Below are 20,666 nucleotides of genomic sequence, written 5' to 3' on the forward strand. Positions count from 1 at the left end.
GTTTAATGAGCGATGAGAGTTGATAATAGAAATAATTGTTATGTATACTGCTCCAAAACTGACAGAAGAAACACCTACGAGTATTATAATCCTATACTCTTTTCCAGAAAAAAGAGATATAGAAGAAGGTTGTTTGACTGTGCACAACTATCATCTTCCTTTCAGCATAATAATGGTTGTGTATCTCTATAATTAAAGATAATTATAGACCATAAAATTTGTACAGCGATTAACCAAAAACAAGATGATGCTCTGTGCTGCCAAGACAAAGACATCCATCATTTAAGTTTCTCCCTCTCATATTTGGAATTTCCCCCCATTCTATTTCTGCTCCCTTCAGCATTACAGTGTATCTGTAACTTCAAAAAAAAATCCCTGATTTTGAAAGTGGCATATTAAATCTGAGTTGCTCCATTATTTTAGCCTTAATAGAACAGTGAAATGAGACTTTTACAATTATACTTTAACCAAAGAAGCACATTTATCTCTAATACCTAGAATGTGTTCAATGTACATCCTGTAATAATAAATACTATAATCCTTACAGATATGCTCTTCACTAATGCCATTGCAGGTACTCTCATTATTAACTCTACATGCTTAATCCCTTTCTGAATACCTGATTTCTGTAATTTCTATAATTATATAGATTACTCAGGTTATCTATGCACCAAACATAATGGTATTTCCTTCTTTGTGTTATTCTCCATTCGCTTTAACAACCATTACTAATATGGCACATTTATTTCTTCTGATATGAGACTTTTGAGATTTTGGAGATATTCCTTTGAAGAAAAGAACACCAGACTTACTATCAAGGTTTTCCATGTAGTGACAAGGACATGTACAAATTAGCTTACTATTTAACAAGGAATAACTTGGAACCCTGAATATCTGCTCTATGTTAAATGCCTGTACCTATACATACTTTACGTCTGCAAAGAGCTAAAATATAAAGCCCAAAGTACCAAAAGAAAGATTTCAGAAAGCAACAAAAGATGCAAACACATTTAAACTGTATTTCCACTCTAATTCCTATGTATTTTTGTTGAATGAAATTCAATGCAGTTTGTCTTTTTTTTTTTTGATAACTCTAAAATGTGCATTTCAAGTACACCTGGTTGAAAAGTAAAAGCAGCATATCATGAAGTGAGGCTAGAAAAATCAGTAGTTACCTTGTCTTCTGTTTGTATTGAGGGTTAAAATCCATGACCTACTATTGGTTTGCATGTAATCAAACACCACTTCCACTGCATAACATAACTACAGATATGCAACTGTCTTCATGGGTTTCAATTTGGAATCATATTTGTTTTTCTTTGGCAGGAAGCATTAGGAATTTCTCATTTTCTCTAGAGCTGTTTGGCCTAAATTCAAAGGATTTTTTGGATGCACTGTCATCATGAAAGTACTTTATTTATATTTAAATTTCCAGCCCGTCCATGGAGAATGCTACTGAACATTTCATTGCCTTTCATTCATTCCATTTTCACTGGAAAAGTGCACACTGCTTGTTTTTCTTCTCTATGACTGGAATAGAAAAAGGACACTTTTTAGTGATTTATCTATTTTCTTTACAGATTTGTTGAAAAACTTTTATCTAATGGGTCAGTCAGCATTTTCTATTCCTGGTATTTTGTGGGTTCCTCCTTAGGTACACGTGACTGACTCCATAGGTCTTATGGCACTGCATCCTCATTGAAATAATAAGAGCAGAAAGAATTCTAATTTCAGCACAGGAATTATTTATTAACATCCCGTGGCTACTTTGTTAAAGCAAACTTTGTTTTTAATTTTTCAGCAGTATTAATTTGAAGGGATCAGAAATACCAGTGAAACACATGAACAAACTGCATGTGCAATAAATACTTTTGGTGACACGGTTACCCATTTTGACTGCCAGAAAAAAAATCAGTGGATTATGTTACTCAAAACACTTTTAATGGAATAAAATTCCATTTACTTTCACTTTGTCTGAAGAAAGGAAGAGAAAATGCTAAGTTTATCCTGAAACTGAGCAACCTGGTCATTTTCATGGTTTTTTTCAAGATGAAGGATGAAAAGGGTCACTCATTTCACACTGCTATCTCTTGAACTTCTCAAAAATAAAACAAATGTGGCTGCAGTCCAAGAAGCTCAAGCAGTCATCCAAGAAACTGACAGTATCTTTCGGGAATGAAAAATGACTGTCAGCATGAGAGACAGTTCTTAGTTTGCCTGTCATTATTTACTTCTAAGGTCTGACTAGTTTGGGGAGATGTCAAGGGAGCAGCTGTCAGACTGAAGGCAACAGAACTGGGAAAACAACCTAAACTTATACTTGAATCATGATTGATCATAACCTGTACTATGCAATCAGATAAGCACAATAAGAAGACAAAACAAAAAGAAGTAGTTGCTCTCTCAGTTAAAATATTAGCAGTAGTATAAACTAATAGTTTAATTTATAGTTGCTTGGAAATATTCTACAGAAATGAAGTCTCACTGAAAAATAATGATTTGCTGAATTCCAGGTCTCTTCAAGCATATAACAAAAAATAAAAAAAACTTACTTATATTCATAACTGGTTTGGTTTTTTGCACTTTTTGCCAAAGAGGAGCAAAGCTAAAGAATTACTTGAAACATACATACCAATTTTCCTTCTTCTCCACAATTTTTCATCTCAAAGCATCTAACAAATAATCAGTGAGTATAACATTCATTTTTAAAGCTGAGGGAAGGAAGGGACTCATGTAACAAATATCACAAACCCACTAACAAAATCCTCTGGTGAGCTGAGAAAGTGTTGAGCTTTTCTAGCTCACAGTCTAGGAGTGGACTATGCCTTTGTCCTGGGCTGACTGATACTCTATTCCCTATCGTCTGCCCTATGCCCAGACCTGAATCCTGTGTCTTTAGGTACCTTTAAGAGAGTGGGGAGAGCCAGTGGAATCCCTTTGGCGCTGTGTTCAAGAACAGAGAGAAACTTGCTGGCTGCTTCTGCCCAGCTGCTCCATTTCTGCAGCAGGGAAGAGTTACATTCCTTTTGCTTTTAGCTAGCTTCTCATTCATTAGCTGAGGAAAGAGGTTTTCCTGGGACTTTGGTTTCTTCCTCTTCTCTTCTGGACTGATCAACAACAGCAGGGAGCTTACAGCTCGGCCAGGAGAGCTTACACCTCAGCCCACGCCGAACGCCAAATTCTCAGAGAGGAGAAAGCCACACCCAAAAAGGACTCTGAAATCTCTCCACAGCAAGAGATTTCATTATTTAGCATTATTCTTTTTTTCTCCTGTGCCTGTGTGCACTTTGCTTGTTAAATAAATTGGGTTGGTTTTTTTTTCTCACATTCCTCTGAGGAAAATTCTTTCCGCACCTGGTGGTGGAGGGGCGGCTGTAACCTGCCTTCTATCAGAGAACATTCATTTCTGACGTTCCTCCGAATTTGTCTCAAACCAGGACGGCCCTTTATTCCGATTATTTGTGCCTGAGCTATCAGTTAATGATGTATCACTTCCTTCAGAATGGAGCTGAATTCAGTATATCAACTTAGTTGATTTCTGCCATCTAAAGCTGATCAGTTTATTATTTTGTTTTTTAAAGGGATGGCTAATTCAAATAGTGCACAGATCAAGAATTTTGTATTCCTAAAATAAGTGTGGCATATTAAAAACTTGTTTTTTGAACATGCACAAAAGACATGTAGGCTTTTTAAAAGAGAAGATCTTTAGAGCCATGATACAACTGTTGAATGATTTTTTTCTTTTCAGCACTATAATCTTGAAGCATTTATATTTGACAACTTTTTGCACCACTGAAGAATTTTAAGTAGAATTATTCATTTGCAAACATCATGATTTCTTTTTTCATTGCATTAGCAAAACATTTCATCTTTGAAATGTTCATGAAAATGTCTTCTGAAATTAAGTGTCAATATCTCAAAGCTTTGCAAAAAAATCTAAATTAAGAAACAAAAAAAAAAAAAGAAAGAAATTATAAAAATGCACATCATGATTTACCTGTTCCTGTGTCTTATCACCTACCACTATTCTAACTGCTACTTTTTGCTGCAATAGGCCCTTCTCTCTCTCTCTAAAGGAGTATACACCCCTTTCTTTTTCTTGTTTCACAAGAAAATATGCAGGCTACATTGCCAGAATGTCAGACAATTTTTCACCTTTATAAATGCTCAATGTAAGGGGGATGCAGCTTTATTGATACACTGCAAATGGTACCGAGTATGTACAAACAGGTTTACTAGTCACAAATTTTTTAACAAAATTGCTGTTATATATAGTAAGTTCTGCTGTTTTTGGCTGCAGTAGAGTCAATTTTTTAGCAGCATGTTTGGATAATATGGGGCTGCTTTAGATTTTTACAACAAAAGTACAGCTTGTTATTACCAGACCCAGCTTATTATTGACAGAACCATTCTGATCTTTCACCATTTCACTGCAATAAGCCAGTAGCCACCAGTTTTCAGTTCCTTCAGAAATTATTTTTGAAATCACAAGGTATACATAAGCATTGAAAAGTTTATCCTATCAGTAGAAAAAGCAGTATTATTGTTTTCACTTAATTTCTACAGCAGGTTTTGGTGTAATTTTGAAGGTTGTCTTACAATTGACCTATAACAGATTGTTGAAGATAACTTGCCTACAACTACCAAATAAGGAAAATAAATATTTAATATTCAGACAGTTTATCAATGAAACAACCAACAAACAGCAGCTCTCAGTATTGTTCTAACCATTAAATACTGTCATCTCTATCAGATTAGTCTTGGTAGCATAATCAACATTAAGGCAAGTAATTCATCTAGCAAATGCATTAGGATAAATCACTTGGAACGTATCAGAAATGAAAAATTATCTCAGAAAATCTAGCTGAATGTTCCCAGGGATTAAAATGTATTAGAAAACATCCTAAATCTTTGGTATTAACACTGATGTTTTACTTCCTGTGTGTTTCAGGCTCCAGTTTAAAAGGAATCATTCCTATCACTGTAAGCTTTCAGAAAGACAAAGCAATAACAAATGAGAAATTACTTTAGTATTTTTTTGCCTTAAAACCTTACAGTGCAAAGCACTGCACATACACAGTTCACCAGCGGGACTGGGAAGAATCTTTCTCCCCAGAATCTGCCAGCCACTCAAAAATCTATACTATGCTGAAGCTGTTCTCTTCTTTATTTATTTATTCTGCTTAATTTTACAGTGAAACAACTCTGATTTGCCAATGGTACCTAGTTTTTACTTTTCTTCTGTTCAGATTACTTTGCCTTAATCTCTATGATCTTTCAGTGAGGCTTTGACTGACATTACCCCTTTTCATTTTACTCTCCTTGACCTAAAAAGTAGCATTATTGAAGTTTACTAGAATGTCTGTATTCAGTAAAATAGTTGTTCTTATTTGATCCGAAGCTACACACAAGGCAGCACAGGAGAAAAGTTCTCAAGAGGGAAAATATGAACTTTATGGATTTTTCCCTGCAGTAGCAAACAAGCCTTACACCTGTCCTGTGAAAAATCAGGCTCCCCTTCAATTGCCTCTGTCTGAGAAACAAAAGTTCTCCTAAGGGTAGGACTCTGGAGCTCAGCAAGTCTTATCAGGGAAGAAACTCTACTGTCAGCTCTTCCTTCAATTTTTCATTTCAAAAGTAGTATTATCCCTCTCGGTAAAAACAAAACACAAGGAAAAACTGCAAAGCATTTGTCATACACTATTTCTTCAGAGCCAGATAACATGTTCTACAAAAAATCTTTGTTACTATTTCCTTTCTTATTGTATTCTTCAAGCTTTCATTTGAAGTTTTATTTCTGCAATCTTCTGTAAGTATTATTTCTGTAAGTTTATTTTTTGGTGAAGGTCCTCTGCATGCATCCAGATCCAAAAAATTCAAGAGATGGGATAGTCTAATCTATTAGTACATATAATGATCTTTCTATTGCTGTAGGATTTCATCCATGAATTTACCAATTTGTCAATATGTTGCAGATAGCAATTGTTGCCCTTAAATATATTTAATTGCTTCTATCATCCTGTTCATCAGATTTCTTTAAACCTTTCTGTTCATGTGGCAGACCTCTCTGAGTTTGCAGCCTCCTTCTTCAACTTTGACTTTCTATATTTTCTCCTTTTTTCTTTTTTTAATCTCTGAAAGAACATCCATGTCTCAGTTCACTGTGTTATCTCGATGCAGTATATTTAAGCAGGTATGAAGATTTCCTTTAGTAAAGGAATATTATACATATGATTGATGATGCATCTCTTGCCCTATGCTGTATACAAGCAAATGCTTGGGGCGATTTTCTGCCAGCAGAAGTCAAAACATTTGAGGAATGGAATTTTGACTATGTTCTGGAGAACAGGAGCGATCCCTTTTCAGGTTCATGATGTGCAACAGCAGGAACATTTAAAGCTACTCTGCTGCTCTGATTCATCTCAAAAGTGTTTAGGGTGACACTAGCTGTATTTTTCACATTGCCCAATACAGAATCAGGGTGTTCCATCTGCAGTCCTTCTTTGCCTTAAACCACCACCTAACTCTAACAGAATTGCCAACTGTGAGCTGAACAATCATAGAATCATTTAGATTGGAAAAGTCCAACTGCAACAAGACCAACAAGCCACATTTACACTCAACAGGTACTAATTCTGATTATAGAGAAGCACACATGTAATCTATTTCATGTTCAAAAAGAACATCTGAATGCTTTTAAAGGTGTTTTTTGGGGTTTTATTCTATGTAAAGGAATCACTTTCTGTGTTTTAGCAGCAATAGAATATACAGAACAAAACAGCAAAAGATAAATCCTATAATGCCATCATGGCAAGAAGCAGAATGGTTCCTTTGGAGAATATCAAGCATCTGATAATGTTTAACAAATAATTATCATCTGGGGAGTATTACACAAAACAGGAATAATTATCAGTAAAGATACGGAGCTAACACTCTATAAAGCGTGTCAATTTGTTCTATAAAGCTTAAATATTTTTCAGGAATGTGTTTTTGGGTTTTGTTTTCTAAAGAGAGTAAATATAGCACAGATCTAAACATCAATTACTCCATTCAAACAGAAAAAAAGGTTAAGTGAAAACACAACGCATATGTGTTTATCTCCATATATATTGTTTATCTCCATATATATTGTATATATATGTATAATACATCTCCATCATCACTGTAATAACAGAATTTTGTCTTTCTGAGTGGTCTACCACCACTTAGTGTCACTGGATAGACTTTTTCAGTCTATTTTATGTGTCTGACATGCCTTCTGGCTATACGTATCAGAAAGAAAGACTTTTGCACTTTGTTGGTCATTCAAACAGCTGCTTATGAAAATGAAAGAGAATCGAAAAAAGGAATGTTCAGAATACCATAAGAGAATTTCTATGAGATGGAGAAGGAGTTAATGACATTGAAATTGAGTCAGTATGGTACCAAAGCTGCTTTGTACTGTTCTTTAAAGTAGCTTTAGGGCCTAGGAGGACAATACCATAAGGAAAATAGAAGGCATAATGGAAGAATTATAAAAACTATGACTCTGTCTCACCCTGAATGACATCCTTCTATATCTGTCCTCCTTTTGCTGCTGATTCATAACATGCACTGAGGAGTAACAAATATACATTTGCTCTGGCTTGGCAGAAAGGGCACAGAAAGTGCAGGAAGTCAGAGCTTGCTGCTCATATTTCTGATCTCGCTTCCATGTCTCTAGATAAATGCTTCCATGGAAGCTTGAAAAGTGGCTCAAAATGGACTAATACAGTGAAAGGGAAACAAAATGTGTTTACTTTCATATTTTCTATTTTTCATATAGGAAATATAAATTAAGTATTCACCATTTTTATGCCAGTATTTTTACCAATTGTTTTACTAAGGTAGTAGCACTAAAGGACATGTACAGTAATTGGAGTATGAAACTTGGGCATTTATCCAAGTTAACAGCATTTTAAATAGAAAATCATCTAAGTACTTTCTAATAAAGATGCTGGGAGTATGAATCTTGTGTAAAATCCCATCTTTTGGTAAGTTGTAGCTTTGTCTCACAGGACTCTAAAACAGAACTATTCCTTTAGGAAAAATCACAGCATCTTCAAATAGATTTCTTTGGCACCAATTTTTCTGAAGTTACTTAAAATTTTTGACTTTTTTTTCTGAAATAAAACCACCCAAAACTCACAGAAACATGGTTGTCTCAAGTTGCAAAAAAACCAAGGGAGGGATATAAGAATACCTAATACCTATCATCTAGGATTATACCTGCATTCAGATGTCTAGGTCCCATAATTCAGGTCAGGACAGTAGAACAGACTAGTCTGTATCTCCAGAACTGTTAAAATAATAGTTTTGATCAGCTCTTCCACTTGATGCAGCTCTCCACACCCAAAAGGGTGTCCCTACCAACTATGTCCTAAGTGAAAATGTGTAGTCTGTCCTTGCATTATTACTGACTCACTCAAAGCTCACGGGCTGATTGAAAAGGGCTGCTGCAGACCCTTACAGCAAGTGCTACCAAGGTTTACTACTCTGGGCTCAGCCAAGGAGCTTTCCAAGAATTACACAGTCAGAGCCATGAGACAGCTTGTGGAAGCACTCCTGTTCTGTTGGTGAGACATTTTGACTGCGTTCTGGAGAACAGGAGTGATCCATTTTCAGGTTCATGATGTGCAACAGCAGGAACATTTAAAGCTACTCTGCTGCCCTGATTCATCTCAGGTGTGTTTAGGGTAACAGTAGCTGTATTTTTCACATTGCCTGATAGCATTCATAGATTACTCTAGCCACAGATCCCCCCTGACTTAAGACCTGCAACATATCAAGTAGAAAACAATGCAGAGTTTAATGTGATCTAAGCTTATATAGGTGCCAGCAACAGAGCTGGGGTGACTGTTTAATAAAATTTCTGCATAATAAAAAAATTCATAGCATTTAATTCTTTTGTGCTGATCACCTTGTGAAATTTCAGGTACTTCCTATTTTAATGCACCTTTGCCTTTCTCTCACAGTGTATTTACACTATGTATTTATGGAGATAAGTGCAAGAAGATAAGCTAGAGAAATGTGTGCTTTATTTATCAATCATACTCGTTATTCGCACTCGTATTCATCTGCCAACTGTTGCTGATTTACCAGGTATTTTTAGCTTATTACCTAGTAAAGAAAATTTCTTCACCAGAACTTATTTTACTGTTTCAAGTGACATTAAGTAGCTGATATTTCTCATAACATGCATTTTCACTAGCTCTTATTTTCTTCTCCTACTATCCTCATTACAGTGGGAGTCGATGAAAGGAAAGTGTGTGGCTTCTTTAGGTAGAAGTATGTGGTCGTATCCATAGTATAATTAACAGCATTGTTTTCTCAAATCAAAAGGCGTGTTGCCTTAAAAAAAATACAATATAGACATACACAGACCACCAGCACGAACGAGAATGAATTAATACAGACATTTTTGATTGTGAACAGTACCTAGCCTCCAAAAGAACAAAATAGAATTAAGTAGCAAACAGGAGTGAGTGACTATGTGTATGGTGGACAGGATATTGGTAAATTAATATTGCAGAACTTTGAATAGATTTGGAATTTAATTTAGTGAAGAAATTAGCTTAGTTTTATTTTAGCAAAACAGCATTATCCAAACTTAATTACTCTTTCCCAGTGCTTGAAGTATTTCCACTTACAGAAGTGACAATTCTCTAACAAAACTGGCAATGAATACCAGAACTGAAGTGATACATCTTCTCTATGACATCGATATTTAGATTATTTAGACAGACATATAGATAAATCACAGCCTGGCATCTTATCTTTGAGGAAAGCAGACCTGTTAGAAAAACAAGTGTGCATAGCAAGTGGAAAACTACACTACCATATATTAGCCTTAATTTGGTATTAGGTAAATATTAGAAATATATACTATAACACAAATGCATACAACTACAACATAAATGCATACAAAGAGCTGGAATTTAGTCTCAGGTATAATGCAGTTCCCAGAGGAGAAAAAAAAAAAAAAAAAAAAAAAGAGTTTAAATTTTTGATATCCATTTTTCACACCATGGATACAGCTTTACCATATCAATTCTACTCCTTTTTTCAACAACAAATTCAGGATATACTTCATAAGGATCACTAGAGTATCTGGCTTTTCTTTTAGTAAAGCAGTTTGGAACATTTATCAAACAGAAGACTTGTACTTCAACAAAGACAAGGACTGTCAAGATGCCAGTAAAACAGCAGCAACAAAGAAGCACCCAACAGTGGTTTTGATTTCAATACCTCAAAACTGGGGAATTTCAAACACCACTTTTTAGTACTGGGGAGAAGTTCGACTCTTACATCTCTTTGGTGTACAAAGTTCAAAGTACTGTAAGACTTCTATCAAAATTTTCCTTCAAAACAAGATCATTTCATCACATATCTGGTCTTGGCACGCACCTCGCTTCCAAACCCGACTGCAACCTTTCAGCTAGCACATGGTGCACGGACAGCTGCTCCCTGTGTTAGGGCCAAGCTGCCAGCTGTGTGACAGCAGCCCTGCACCCCTGCAGCAGCCAGAGCAAATAACAACTCTGGAAGCAAGGGAAAACTCTCTAGCAAAGCAGCGTCCCTGAGTCTGCACCAAGGAAATGTCTCTCAGTCTAGCAGAAAAAGAATCCATAACGAGTATGTACAAAACCATAGTATTTTCCTATTTTTCAGTCACCTATGAGAGCTTTCAATTCTTTGGCCAAAAAGATCACAGGGCCCTGTAACAAAAAGGGTTAAGAGCTAAATAGTCCTTCAAGCCTTTCTGCAAAACCAAGAACACTCCAGTTTGGGCAAATTCAAATCTAGAATTGTTGTTCTGGCATTTAAAAGGACAGTCATAGAGAATAACAGCAGATAACATGTTTGTTTAATTTTTTTAATCTCGGAAGCTGTTTATATGTAAATATATCAAGGCTCTAAGGACACTAGGGGGGAAAAAACCAAACATTTGTTGACATTTAGGGATAACTTAAGAAGCTTCAGCTAACTGATCAGTATCAACCATGCCACATTTACCAGAAATATTTTAAATGCCAAGACCATAAACTGGTGATGCACAGGACATAATCTTATTTCTATTCCAAAGGGACTTTCAAATTGGTGACAAAACAAATTTTGTAGTAATTTCACTGTCAGCCTGTAGCATGATGACTGAAACCCTTCAAGTGAGTCAGTAGAGTTTTCATTTTGGGGAATAAGATTGTATTTAACATGTAATATATGGTATAAATAACACTCACTGTACTAAGTTGCTAAAGATGACAGTAACTAAGAAATACAAATATGTTTAATTAATAGAAATGAAGTAAATGTAATTTAAACACATAAACAACTGTGTTTAATATACATAAAAGTTTATGAAAACTAGCTTGAACTGCATGTGGTCTTGATGTACGCTAATCAAAGCCTTCTTTTTATTCTTTCACTTTCTGCCCTGGGTGTGTGGAAGCGGCTCAGATACCTAATAGTATTAGCTATACTTCCTTGCAGACATTAATGCTTGAAACGTTTCAAATCCATTTTTTATAAGCCCAGTACATTCACAGTCTGAAAAAGACTGGAAAAACAATGACTGTTCTCAAAACAACTAAGGCGCGTGCAGGAGCGGGCCGACCACGGTCAGCAAAGGTGGAATGGTGCTCTGGCCCACAGCCCATCCCCTTTGCAGCCTCTAGTACAGCTGTCAGTCACTGGCTCACTGGAAGCAATGTCCCACCCCTGCCCTGGAGATCCAGTACAGCCCCAGAGTGGCTATCAGAGCAGAAGCCCCACATGGTGGGGGGGGAGGGGGTGGCCACAGGAGGCCAGAGCAGATGAAAACCACTGCACAAAGACACACCTTGTCATGTCCTTTATTCTTGGGGCGTTGGAGGAAGAATTTTCCTGATTTTTCCATCATAACCTGGCCTTTGTGTGATTTAACCAGAAAAAGAGCTTCTTGGGGCTGGACACTGGTCCATGTGGAGGCCCTAAAGCTGCTGGGTTTTGAGGGAGGAATATATCAAGCTCTTGGCCCCATTCATCCAGAGGACCCTTTGCAGGCTGAGTGGGGTTTTTGTGTCCATGGGCTGTCAATTCTTGTGGCAGCATGGACCAGAGGATCCCACTCATACAATCCAATTTTACTCACGCAGCTTTAAGGATGTAGAAAAGCAAGACACTGTATGGGAAAAGGGTTTGTTTGCGGTGAAATCAGCCCTACAAGAAGCAGCAAGATTTTAAGACAGCACACAATAACTGAGAGACCCCTTTAAGGTCCTCAAGACAAGAATTTTGGGTGCAACACTCATTGTCAGGGTAGCACAAAGGGAGTGTGTCAGGAAGCGGTATGCACTGATAGAGCGTTATAGCCACATTCACAGAGGGGAGTTGTTTACTCTCCCCTCTTCAAAAGGGTATTTTTAAAAGGGGATATTAAGGAACTAAGAATTTCTAGACTAAAAGCAGCAGAAGAAACTAAGAAATGTTACTAAATTAGCAGTAATTTCTCAACATCTTTGACAGTAAGTCTTTTGTTCTTCAAGCTGGCCCTAGAAACCAAAAAGATAACCACAGTTGCTGATAAAAAGCCTTCCTATACCAGTGTCTTTTTCTGTATCACAAAAAATGTCTGCTGGAATGTAGCTGCATAAAGACGTACAGTTGAGACTCTAATAGCAGCCTAACCTATATGAGAGTTCTGCTATGAAAAATGCACACAGAAATGTTTGTTTGGGTGCACACACTCCAAATTCCTCACCCTCAGACAGTAGATGAAACATCAAAGATTTATAACTCCTTGAAACATCACCACTTTTGCCCCAAAGGAAAAAGTTAACCTCAGGCCTCCAACCCTCCAAATTAATAACCAGTGCTTAGAACTTAAGGTCTTTATTAGGTCTTCAAATTTAGTCTTCTTACTGTAGCTCCTACAGTTCCCTCACAAATTTGCTTAAATGTGAAGAATTCCTTAATCCCTAACAATAAACTTAGACCAAAAATAAAAGAACAACATTATGCAAATTTGCAAGTATGCATCAATACATTAGCAGCAAGGAAACATATTATTATTACAAAATGCATGCCTGAAATCACAAGGCTTCAAAAGCATTTTTATTTCAAATCAGTTTTTAAAGAGTATGATTTGTCTAAAGTGTTATTAGGACCTCTTCAGATGAAAGGAGAAAAATGGATTAATAACAAAGGGCATACTGATTGAAATCTAATTTCTATTATCACAGCTAAATGATGTTTTTGCATGCAAGCTGAAGCTGTGTATTTTGTGATACACAGTCCCCTAACACAATGTCACTCATTTCTCTGCTCTTAGAGCCATTTTCTGTTGAATTGAAAATAACAGTGCCTCATGTAACTACACAGTATAAAATGCTTCCAGTTAAAAGCCAAGTCTCTAACCAGAGAAAAGAATTAAATCAATCATTCCCAAACAGTGTTTTCAGCTGAAGAATAATATCCACATAAAACCCTTTTAAAATAATGTGTACCTGGATTATTATCAACAGTACTCAGATGATTAATTTTTCACCCCCAAATCACACAACAATAAAATTCCTAACAGAATTTCTATTCCATGAAATAATGATACTTTGTAAAAACACAGAACAAACTAAATCATGAAGAACTCTAGCAAATGAAAGATATTAAAGACAGCACAGAAACAAAAGAAACATATCACGAGATGCCCCAGATTCACAGATCCTCAATGTACTGTCAAGTACTCAAAAATTCCATATACCGATCCAGAGGGTGGGAGTTAATTTAACCCCAGAAGTGAAGCCCCCTGAGCCAGACAAGATTTTTCAAAGCACAGAGAGCTCCAGCTCTAATCCCAACCCCATCCTCCAGGATTCCTAAGAGCTACTTCTAGCACCAAAACACCCCAGCTAGGAGCACAGCCTGACTTCTACTTTCCAGGCTTTGTGGCAGACTACTTCTGTAAGAGAACCATGTTTAATTAGCTTCTACTGGAACAGCACTGTTATTCCTGAACATTATCAGTTGGGATGAAAGACTGACTGAGGACACACATTTTAGTTTCCACTAATCTGCATTTTCTGATCTGAAAAAAAGTTCTTGCAAAATGTAGATCAGTTCTCACCAGTACTGACACCACCCTGTGGCTGCTAGAATACCTTTGATTGCTGAATGTGCTGAAAATCAAACACCTGCAGCACGTGTGTTTAGTTATCTTGTTAGCTGCTAGACTAAGGGATGTGTAAATAAATCAGTATTGTGTGCAGCACATCTTTTGCTAACCTTTTACAACAACAAGGACTAGGAGTCTCTTCCAAAAAGCAGGGAGAACAACTGGGCATCGTAAAACTGTAAGTGCTGTAATAGCAGAAAATGTAAATTATGGGATGTCATATATGGAAAGCTGAGGCTTCCGGATCAGCTACAGCCAATAGCTACAGTCATTTTAGGCCAACTGCAACCTAACTTTTAGTTTAGATAATAAAATGGTACTAAGACATTTCACTTTTTGTTTCAAATGGATGGCTTCTATCAGAAAATCTAATGAGCATATCAAAGAAAAGAATTCATCTTCACAATGCGATAATGGAAAAACAATTTTCTTTCCCTAACAATGAAAAACTTGATCTTAAATCCTCTGATCATGACACTGAAAATATTTACGAACCAGAAAAAAATAACTATCTAGATGTTGATAAAGGGATGCCCAGTGATTTTATTTTTCTATCAGTCTAATTCTGCAGGAAGCTACAAACATCTTTGTCAACTGTCCAGCTAAAACAATAATTTTGACACCACACCTCCAGCCTTTTTGTCCATAGGACCCATTTTGCAGTTTCTTGTTTTCAGTCTTTCAGCAGAGAACACAGACACGCTGCAGTTTCCACTTCATAGCTTTTATATCCCAGTTCGAGAATCCCCACCTACAGTTGAACAGATTCAAACTATTCTTTCCTTCAACTGATAATTTATTTGAAAAAACACCATTTTTTATTAAGTAATTTATTTTTTAGAGTTGTTGGAAAATTCACCTGACCAAAGACAAGTTGACTGGCTGTGTGTCAAACCTCACGTTTAAGTTCTGGCTAGTCACTATATACGGCACATCTCCTCAGCCAGTGACATCACTTCTACCCGTGGACTAGAGCTCTTCTAAAAACAGTGACAGAAATAGTGCTGAAAACACTGAAAACCAGGATGCTCAAAATCCTCTTTCTGTGCGAGTGCATGACTGCTTGGATGACAGATATTCGGTCTCGGAACACTGGAGCCCATGAATTGTCCCTGCAAATGTCTGTGCACAGACAAGACCGAAACAGCACCATGAACAAAGATGAATCAATTAGCCTTTCAAAAGTCAAACGAATAACAGAGATCCAACCTCAAGAACTGTGTATTTTTCAAGCAGGAAATGCTCATGGCAATGAAATCAAACATCAACAGAAGAAAAGTTAAGAGTGTTGTTCCACTAGCAATACCAGAAACAATGCTGCTACTGAGTAGTGACAATGCTCTGCACACATTGCCATGGGAAATAACAAATGCCCTTTTTAGCCTCCCTTTCTGTACTAGCACATTAAGTCAGAGAAGGTAATTAATATTATTTAATGTCTCCTCCAAACTGAAAATTTTAATCAGAGTTTACACTTCTGTCGGGCACTGCGTAGTTGTGTTTTTGCAGTTTCTACCATAAAAAAATACTGCTATTTTTGGGGGAAGTTAACTAATAAAGGCATTTATCAAGTGCCAGGTCATTTTCCTGACCAAGTAGGCCCTGTATAAATTTTTTTTTTTTTTTAGAGCTTCACTTATCAGTTAGGATTAATTTTAAGTTGTGCTGCTATGAACCTTCCTATCTGAAGCGTACGAATGATTAATAGCACCGGATGAATATTAATGTGCAAAGTAAAACAAGGGGATAAAAATATCTTCCAAAAAGTGTTACCTCAGACAATCTACCACTGTACCTTATCTGCTGCTGTGGAAAAAAAATAAATTAAGAAACATCTCTAGCCAAAGGTTTCTTTGTTAAAATCAAATCATAATCACTACCTAAACTGAAGACATGACAACTTACATGTTGTTCAGAACACCCAAGAGAATATCAGTCCATTTTCTTTCTGAATCAATAAATAACCATGATTTCTTACAATAAAGGAATTCATTTCTGAAAGACAAAAGAAAAACCAAACAAAAAAACCCCACGAGGTTAAATTACACACAGGTTTTTTTAGTAGCCGCATTGTGATAATACGTGAAAATACATAACCATAGCTGGGAAATTTACAGGAACATGCTACAATTTCGTTAAAAAACCTGCATAATTAAATCTTTACTTGTAAGTGTAAGCATACTATTAAGATATTGTAATACTCAAAATATGTTTCATGTATAGGTTAACGTTACTTGAGCTACAAGGAGTTTAATATTTCTGGTTTATTTTGTACCACCAGAAAAAAAGGTTTTATTTTCAGGAAGCAAGCATTCTCAATTTCAACCAAAAATGCCTTTCACAAAGAGTCTAACAGAAAACAGAATCTTGTCCAAAAAACCCCTAACATTGCTCCTATTAAAAAAAAAAAAAAAAAAAAAACAGATTTTCCTTGAAAATTAATGGCAAAAAGATTTGAAGAAAATCTTGCCCATTACATCCCAGAGTACCTCCCTTTATCCCTTTTCAATATGTATTAATGAGAATCCATGAAGAAAAGATCAGGTAGGCTGAATAATAAACTCTTGTAGTGAAATCAGTTTAAGAGGGGAATAGGCTGGCAAGAAAATGAAGACTACTCTATGCATACACACGTGTATATATATGGTCTATATACAGTTTATTTCTACTGCTCTGACAGAAGTTTAATAGAGCATAACATTCCCTCTAGTAGGAAATTAAACTGATTTTAAAAATTTTGCCTCATGCAGCTGTAAACAAATCCTAGTTAGCAAGTCTTGTCTCTTATCCTAAAAAAAAAAAAAAAAACATGGTAAGATTTCCATCAGTATTGTGGAATGTTCCTTGCTGTCAACAGAGAATTTCAAGCAGTTTTGATTAGTGAATGTATTTCTGCAGATGCCTAAATATTTTTTTTAAATTGTTAGCTAAATTATTTAAACCTTTTTTTCCTTACTGTTTGTGACCCCTGTGAACCAGTTTTCAGCCATCCTACAGACGAGGAAGCTAAGCACTGAGAAAAAAATTACTTAGAAGCTTTTAGTAATGTTTAACCTTTCAAGACTGAGAGAAAATATAACTGAGGGTGAGCTGCAGTGAGACAATATGTTAGGTTATGCCTAATAAGTCCACTCATCATCTAAAGCTTCATCGAATTCTTACAAAGAAACAAGTGATGGCATGCAGGTGCTCATGGAATGAGTGCTGGTAGCATGATACACCTTTCCAGTTTTGTCAGCCTTTCGTGGAACTGTGATTCTGACATCCTGCATTTATCTAGCCATAAAGAAATACAGACTGGATACAAGCAACTTGATTAAGTGGAAGGTGTCCCTGCCCAAAGCAGAGTGGTTGAACCAGATGACCTTTAAAAGGGTCCTTCCAACTCAACCTATTCTATGGTTCTTTAATTCCCAATAACCTCTTGCCTGGTTCGATGCCTTCCAGTTGTTCAAAAGTTATATGTGTTCACAGAGAGTAGAAAAATGCATAAAACATGGTAAAATGATCTTTACATTTCTAAGTTAAGTATCTGCAGCCTTTCCCTCACCAAACTATGTCTCTTACAAGAAAAAATTTCCAAGGATTCATTCGTATGCAGCTCACCTGCTCTGACTCTCATAGAAGTGTCTCCACAGGAGCAGTTAAAAGACAACTGATTCCTGCCTAAGAATGCAGCAGTTCAATGCAGCCTCTGTGCCTTGGATAACAGTGAAGTTTGTTTCCCACTCACATACATGGCCACATAATATTAAGACTGCCACCTAAGCGTATAGGTGGGTTTAGGGCTTGCAGTGACTACATGGAAATATCTAGTCCCTGGTATCATCCGCTTATTGTGAATACACAGGGTATGGAAGCAAAGATCATTAGAGTAAAAATATTGCAAATTTGAGTAAGAAAAAATAAAATGAAACCAGAGAAATATAAAATCTGGGGGGAAAAGTCCATTTACTGACGTTTAAGAAGATATCCATATGGCACATCACAGAAACGAGTTCAGGGAAGAAGAGTATAATGGTTTTATGTAAAATTAGGACTATGAAGTCCTTCAAAATATTTTGTCTCACAGCCCATTATCACATAGTGACCAAAAGTGTCACTACTAAACATAAAGAGCTGAAACCAATTATCTTCTCATGTACAAACATTTTATATTTTAATAAGTACTACTGAAAGTTTAGCATTATGAGATTAAGGGAGGAAAAGTAATAAGAGAAGAAAGTAAATTAAGGTGAGATAATCTAAATATGAAAACGCATTTAATCAGCATGATGTAATTTTGATGTAATTACAAAATTTTACACAAACTTTAGTCAAGGCTGTTATAATTAGTGTTGTCTAGACCGCAGAGGGTCTCGAGCTTGAAAAGCTGTAGCTAAGAGAACGATAATGATTACACATGGCAAGTTTAAAGACAGCAAAATGTGTAAGATGTTTTCAACATCCACATCCCCAGAGTAGTGTCACTTACTTTTATTTATTAATATCTTCCAAATGCAGCACTTCAGAAGAATTCAACTAATCGGCTAGCACACACACTATTTTACAGAAATAGAATCAAGGATCTTCAGACAGACTTCTGCCTACTTGCCCTTTAGTTATTTAGAGAAACTATTAGCAAAAAACATTTGTGACAGTATTTTTCCATTGTTCTGTTATTCTTAATATCATATTCCCTGTGTTTAAAACTAGGAAATAAAAAACACAACTCCTTGTCTCACCTGCAGTGAGAATGAAAACAACTGATCTCAGTCTTCAGTGTAAAAACCCACGCTACAAACCTTTGGGAATTTCATCAGCTTTTTTTTCCTACTATCAGAATTTTTGAATTTATCAAATCTTCTCCAGATGCAAACAAAATACCCCATCCACAGTTAAGTGAAGTGGAAATATTACTATGTCATACAAACATTTCGATTGCATTTGTACTTTTGTTTATTTTAACTTGCCACTTCAGCAGCAGGATAATGTATTAAATGTACTTACTATATAGTCCTCTATAAGCCTCAGCTAGGTGCAATGCTGACCCTTTTCAAGCTGTCTGTCCTGCAAGTTCTCCCACACTAACAGTTTCCAGTTACTTAACTACTTCCAGGATATCAGGATACAATAAATAAACAACTTATATTCATCTGTGTTAATGTGGTTTCAATTTTAATTTATTTGTATTTTAATTTATATGTATTTTAATTTATTATTAAAAATAGGCTTGTAATTACTTTCTTGTGAAGATTCACGGAATAACTCATCTTCTTTTCAGGCATTTGTTATATGCTCACCTACCCCAATAATATCATACAACACCGTTAATATTTTCTTAAATCTAATGTTTTTTATAAAACCCTCCCCTTATAAAGTCTTATAACCCTTTCTGTAGTTATAAGTCACATTTTGACCCAACCTTTCCAAATTTATCCTTATACAGACATTTCTTCTCCATGTAATTACATCTCTGTGTTACTTTCCTACCATGCATTTTAATTTGGTTTGATTTTGGTTTTTGGGGGGTTTTTCCACAAAGGCAACCCATAGCACTACCATGCAAAGTAAATGAAGTTTTCTGGAAGATGGAAAGAACAGCAGAGTTGACGCAAGGCCAACCAATTAGCCCACAACAAAATGTGTTCAGTGCTAGTCAGTCTCTTTAAATTAACTTAGAGGAGCATAAGGTAATAGTGTAGAGAGGACTAAAACAGTGCTTATAATGAGCAAAATGGGGAGAAAATGTAACAACAGAACTTTTTTTTTTTGAAAAGAAAAAAAAAAAAGACTGAATTATGTCTAATTTCAGTAGTGTTGGGTAAACAGAAGGGCCAATTAAGGACTTTGCTTCAGGTTCAATTTTCATCTTGAAAATGGGTTAGCATACCTAAAGCTTATATAACATTGCTCTTACATTTCAAATTATTTCTTTCCCTTAAAAACATTAGAATGCAAATACAGTGGTGTCACAAGCAACTACTCAATCAAAATCCCTCCGAGACTTCAGAACACAACTGTCTAAGAGCCAACACGAGTGCAGTACAAAACAATTCAAGTCAGCGCTGGTGTTAATAAAACAGAAATTTCAGAAGTTATACAGCTACACAGAATTAACTGTAAGAGCTCAGGTTTTGGTCAACATTTCTACTGCTCAAAAGCTAAGCAGCAGATAATGTAACTACTACAGGAAAGCTTGGGTTTAGTTTTATACTTTATCCATAAGGAAAGGTGATAGCTTCAAGCTATCTTTCTAAGGCACTGGTTCAATACAGAGCCATTAAGGTACAGTAGTGCCTACAATTCAACAAGTTTCTGTCCTTACAGCTTTGTTTGTTTGTTTTACAGCTGCGGCACAAGGAACAGTCAGTGAAGGCTGCTCATAGGAAGTGAATTACTTTGAGCTTCCAGGAGTGATACAGAGCTTGTCAGAAATTACTCAATTTGTTGCAAGAAGTTCTGCAGCTGCAGGAACCTTCACAACATCAGGTGATGTTGCTTTGGGGTTTAACAGTTGCCC

At 36.1% G+C, this 20,666-nt stretch overlaps 1 protein-coding gene across 10 annotated transcripts in view; it reads right to left on the minus strand.

Annotated features, from left to right (window-relative positions):
- The window catches only part of LRRC4C (leucine rich repeat containing 4C), a 497,660-nt gene that overhangs the window by 273,922 nt on the left and 203,072 nt on the right, over positions 1 to 20,666 (minus strand). For 7 of the 10 annotated variants that reach the window (XM_042038286.1, XM_042038288.1, XM_042038293.1 and 4 more), the window contains exon 2: positions 16,070 to 16,159. The exons of the other annotated variants lie outside the window; for them this stretch is intronic. The gene's annotated coding sequence lies outside the window, so the exon portion shown is untranslated. The remainder of the gene's footprint in view (positions 1 to 16,069; positions 16,160 to 20,666) is intronic. 10 annotated transcript variants of the gene reach the window in all.

The sequence above is a fragment of the Corvus kubaryi genome, unplaced genomic scaffold, assembly GCF_017639235.1.
Source record: "Corvus kubaryi isolate FWS band 111438036 unplaced genomic scaffold, C.kubaryi_AGA036_p1.0 37392, whole genome shotgun sequence".
In the NCBI taxonomy this organism is placed as follows: domain Eukaryota; kingdom Metazoa; phylum Chordata; class Aves; order Passeriformes; family Corvidae; genus Corvus; species Corvus kubaryi.